This window comes from Chanos chanos, chromosome 3 (genome assembly GCF_902362185.1).
Source record: "Chanos chanos chromosome 3, fChaCha1.1, whole genome shotgun sequence".
NCBI classification, from domain to species: Eukaryota; Metazoa; Chordata; class Actinopteri; order Gonorynchiformes; family Chanidae; genus Chanos; species Chanos chanos.
Genome location: NC_044497.1, coordinates 14,873,365 through 14,879,014, shown reverse-complemented (window position 1 = coordinate 14,879,014; position 5,650 = coordinate 14,873,365).

The following is a 5,650-nucleotide window of genomic DNA, read 5'->3' as shown; positions in this document are numbered from 1 at the left end:
AGAGACTCTCCTTTATTCCACTGCTTCCCCATAGACTGCTGCATTTACTGTACCATCTGTCACACCTCTACAACAGGGGAAATGCCAAGGAGAGATATGTAACCTGAGCTAGAGAGAATTAGGGGGAGAGAGAGAGAGGGAGAGAGCGAGAGAGAGACAGAGAGAGAGAGAGAGAAAGAGAGAGAAAGAGAGAGAGAGAGAAAGAGAAAGAGAAGAGAGGGTGGCAGACACCGACTATCATTGACCCACTGACAAATGTATGGCAATACTGAGGGATTGAAGTTGATAAGTCTGTCTGGAGGAGTTAATGTGACCATCTATGACTCAGAGGAAAGGACTAGACCCCAAATCTGTTCCCACTATGCTGTGGAGCACAGCATGGCTCAGTCATACAGAATAAGTGGTCCTGGAACCAGGGTAGGAGAGGCCACATCATCATTACAGCCCTCAGCTTCTTCAGGGGAGTGAGAGCTGACACACTCAGCTCTAACACTAACTGAGTGGATAATAAGTAGCTCTGTGCCCTGAAAGAAAGAAAAACAAAGAGGGGGAGGAAGAGAGAGAGAAAGAAAGAAGGAAAAAAGAAAGAAAGAAAGAAAGAAAGACAGACAGACAGACAGAAAGAAACATATTTAGGACATTACTTTCCAGGTCAAACATGCTCCCTATGGCCAGTGATTGCAGTGGTGAGAGTTAGGCCACATAAGTCCAGCTGAACAGTCCCATCTGTAAGAGGATGTAACTCTGGTGACCTGGAACACAAATGAGGCAGTCAAGGAACTGCAACACACCAGTGCAGATCTGGGGAGGAAATGTCTACAAGTTCCTGATGCAATTAACCTTGGCGGACACAGAGGGCTGATTACATTAGCTTCAGTGAGTATAGTTCACCAAACTGCCGTCCTGTGTCCGACAGGCCACTGCTTGATGGAGGATGGTAGCTGAAGTCTCATTTGGAGTCCCGACTATGTGATATATTTTCATTAGCACTTAATTCATGCACATCTGTTAATTGTAGTTATCTGCTGATTTATGACTGCACAGGTTCGGATGTCTATGGTTTGTGTAACGCGCCATGTTTAAGAGATAAAAAATAATGACAAGGAGCTCAGAGAGATGTTCTGAAGACTTATTTTCAGTGGAGCATGAGTGTGTGTTAAGCTGTGGTGGAGACAATAAAGGCAGTGACTTATTGCTTGCTAGGAGCACATCTTTCCTCCTGCCTACTGTTCATGCCATATATCAGAGGGGTTTCAGACTGCCGTGACAATACACTGTCAGAACTAGGGCGATGAACTCATCTTCAGATCACAGCATTATGATTACTCGTCTGCTTTACCAAGACACACGCACACACACGCGCATGCAAACACACACACACACACACACACACACACGCATGTACATGCACACACACAAGAACACACAAATGCAAACGCAAAGTGTTGCTCTTGTAGCTTGTTTAAACATTTAACATACCTGAAACAAAAAAGACGTTTAGAATGTCTTAAAGAGATTCCATAAAGAGTCCTTGGAAATGCTTCAAGGTTATTTGAAGTTTTGCTTTTGTACATTTTTATAAAGCTCTGTTAAAAACATAAAAGACTTCAGAAAACAACTAAATCTTTCAGCACTGTTGTTTTTTGCACATGCGTGAAGATCAGAAAAAAATTCATAACGAGAAGATAAAGATGAATTCTCATTAACTTGCAGGTAATTCAGAAGCCTTTCAGAACTGATGAATAATAAAAGAATAATGACAGAAAAAAATATTTAAGAATTATTTGTTATTCATTTCTAGATCAGAGCGTAGCCTTTCAGATCTCTGCTGAAGAAAAAAAAAATCATGCTTTCTGGGGTAAGAAGGAAAGATGGCTATAAACAGTAGAGTCCATTCTACTATATCAACTATAACACTACTATGACAAAATCATTTTTTTAAAGATATATTTGTATCCAATTCTGTTAAAAAAAAGAAATGAAAAGGAAAGAAAAAATAAAGAAAAGTATCCATTAAATTATGTGTTCATAAACAGGCAGACTGACTGAATGCCTTCACTCCTTTGAAATATACATTTGGGTTTGTCAGGTGGAGAAATGAAGATGGGAACAGCTCTTTTTGATGTTCTTTGCCAGCAGTAACACGACATATGGCCCTTGCATGCCATACTAGAAACATGACAGTCTCAGGTTTTTAAGCAATACTGAACTGTTGTGTGTGTGTGTGTGTGTGTATGTGTGTATGTGTGTGAGACACCATGAAAGTTATTCCTGTGCACACACTGACACTTTCCTTTCCCTCTTAAGTTTGACTGAAACTAAACAAAACCTCCGCACTGCAGACTGGTGTGTTAGATAATTGTGAAAATAGCTGAAAATGAGATTTTAACAAGATGAATGCTCTGCTGTGAAAATTTGGGTTAAATATGTCAGTTAAACTGATGTTATTCGTTTATGTCAAAATAGCCATTTACCTTATAAAGTCTCTCTCTCTCTCTCTCTCTCTCTCTCTCTCTCTCTCTCTCTCTCACGTTTTTCACTCCACACACACACACACATACACACACACAAACACACACACACGCACACACACACACACACACTTCATCTAAACTGTCTGTATGAAGGGAATCAAACTGACATATATCTTGCCAACAAGCTTTGCTTCACCTGCTCCATGTAAATGAGGTGGTTACACTCAAGGTACATGTAATAAAATTGTCATCCAGAGTCATTCAGATATTATTTGACATGCCCCGTAAAGATGACTGTAAAAGAGACTGCTATCCTGGATGAATGGCCTTGTGTAATATGGTTAAATGAATCAGGCTTTGTTGGCACATGTCTCCTTTATTCACATCAAAGGAAGCGACTTCAAAGCAACATCCTCCTGGATGACCGCCGTCTCAAAAATAAGACTCAGCTATGTCATACACTCACCTAATTATATTAAACATCAGAACTTTGATTACGCCATAATACGATCGTCAGAAAATTCACTTTTTCTTACAAATCCCTTCAGAGAGATATTAATCATCTGGTACCGTGAAATAAAACGTATCTTTCTTCCATTATAGATTTCCGTGTAGCAATGTAATGAATTTCTAAAACCACAAGAGATATCCACAGAGGTCAAGAGAGTCCAGATTGTATGAGAGAGGCTTAAAGAAAGTGTACACTCATCCACTAACTAATGATTTCTTTGTTTTTGAAGACAATGTACTGCAATACTGTATCCCTAGATCAAAGACTGCTAATTCCTCCATCTGATCAGAGCTGTGATAAGTATCAGATTGTATTGTTCGCTGTTGGTCCAACAAAGACTGGATTAATGTATTTAGGGGCCCACGGCTCTGTCATCTATGGACGGTTGGATGTATATGTCTTAGATCCTGTGAATTAAAATGTTATGACTACAGAAGAGCAAGTGTGTTCTCGTGAAAGCTTCCACACATGTTCAGAAACATACTAAAACCAGCCGTGTTTTAAAAAATAGCAAGAACTTAAGTCTTCAAATAGTCTAAAGCATGAATAGATATTTTTTTAAACCTAAACTGTGCTCTCTACTGGATTTCAATTGATTTTACCTTGACCTTTTCTTCTGAGAGTGTGTTTTTTTTCCCCCTCCATATATAAGAACACTGAGACACTGAGAGAAAAAGAATGTTCTCTGAAGTCTTTTGAATGGCTTTGACTTGGCACAAACTAATATGAAAATATGACATCATCATCATCATCATCATCATCATCATTCTTCTTCCTACAAATCATCGTCTTTATCGTCAACACTGTTTTTTTTTAATCATAAATAATAGTTGTGCTAACTAATATAACAATCTTTAATGATATTTAATTAATACTATCCAGTTACATTAATCATTACAGCTGCGATTGTTAATATTGTTCATTTGTGCTAATTCATAATTAGTAAGTATGAAGATACCATTATTATAACTTATTATGCATCTCATTCCATTTGAATAATTTTCCTTAACTGGATTTATACGTATGAAACCAATGGCATGAAGGCACATTCATCGATCATGTTGAGCTCTGTGTAAGATGTGGAAACATTGAAATTCCCCTTGAATTAGATTTCACTCTTGACTTAATCTCTTTATTGAAGAAGAGAGTTTTTTTTTTTTTTTATACAGGTTCTGCATGATGTAGTCTAATCCGCCTCCCCACACAGACCAGAGCAGAGCTTTGATCATGGAGTGTTTGATGGGAGATATCGACAGACCTCATCTGACACTGCGTGAGAGGTCCGCCTCTAGCTCGCCAAACACAACCTGTTGTAACTGACGAGATTAAATCGAAAATAAAAACGAAGCCAAAAGGATGGCGCACCTCCCGAGCTGCCGCCGGAGAAAACAACGACATTCAAAGTGTATCCTCAGTCCTTGCTATTCAGTGACATTACAAGAGAAATAAGGTTAATGACGGTATCCGGTGGGACCAGGGCCGTTCAAAGCAAGGCTCCGTCTTATGAGGGACTCTTTCAGGGTTCGCCTCTGGTGACGAAATGACATTTTAAAAGACTAATGATCCTCTAATGAAGCAGCATTTTCATAGGGCAAACCCACGTCAGTTCTGACCTGCACTTTTTTTTATTTTGTCCTGAGTCTATGATTTAATCAGTTCCTCATTCAACCCAGCATGGAGGGTGACAGAGAGCGCTGACATAAACGCAGATTTAAATCAAAAGCCCACTCAAATCAGCTCTCTTCAATGAAACCGTCTAATCTTATTACGAGTAACGTTTCCACTGTCTTAGCACCCCCCCTCCCCCCCACCCCAATAGTGTTCTGAAAATAAAAAAGTGATTAATACTGCTCATATTCTAGTATTTAAATACTGCTGCCAATATTCTGTTAACATTCTGCCTGTTGTTTTCAGTGCTTGATCAAAACTGAATGTGATTCAGTCTAGCAGTGCAGCATTGCAATTCATGACATATATGGGAAAAAAAAGGGAAAAATGCTTGTGAATTCCTGAGTGTTCCTGTGAAAAAGACATAGGCCAATTGGGTTATATGAGCTGGCACAGCTAGGCTAACCTCTTCTCCCCTTTACAGTGCAGATAAAACCTGAAAATGAGACTCAAACAATATTGGATGTCATGTACCATCACAACAACGGTACCTAAGTGTATTCACACACACACACACACACACACACACACACACACACCATTCTCCATGTGACAAAGAGGAGTAAGTGAAAACAGCAGTATTGTCAGAGTTGGGCTGGGTGACTGTTGGGAGGAAATGGCCCAGCCCTGTACCTTTGGTTGCTGAATGAAAGAAAATGCATCTGAAGCGTTTTTCCAATTTGTGCCTGTTTGAGTGGACCGGTGTTCTCTGAATGCCAAAGCTGGGCAGGTCCCTCGCGCATTATTCATGTCCCGGGCACCGGGATGGAGAGCGGAGTTACAAATTAAGGGAGAGAAATTCAAAACAAAGTGCTCTTCAACCAGCAGTGCCGGACGAGCAGGCCAGGGCATTGATTTCCTTAAGCCCAGGGTTGCATTATGGATGCAATTTAATATCTGAGAAAGAGGGATCAGGATTTTCATAATCGTATGATAAGGAAAAGGATTAAGAATAAAGAAGGGATTAATTCTCAGATCTGCCAATATGGTGGACTAA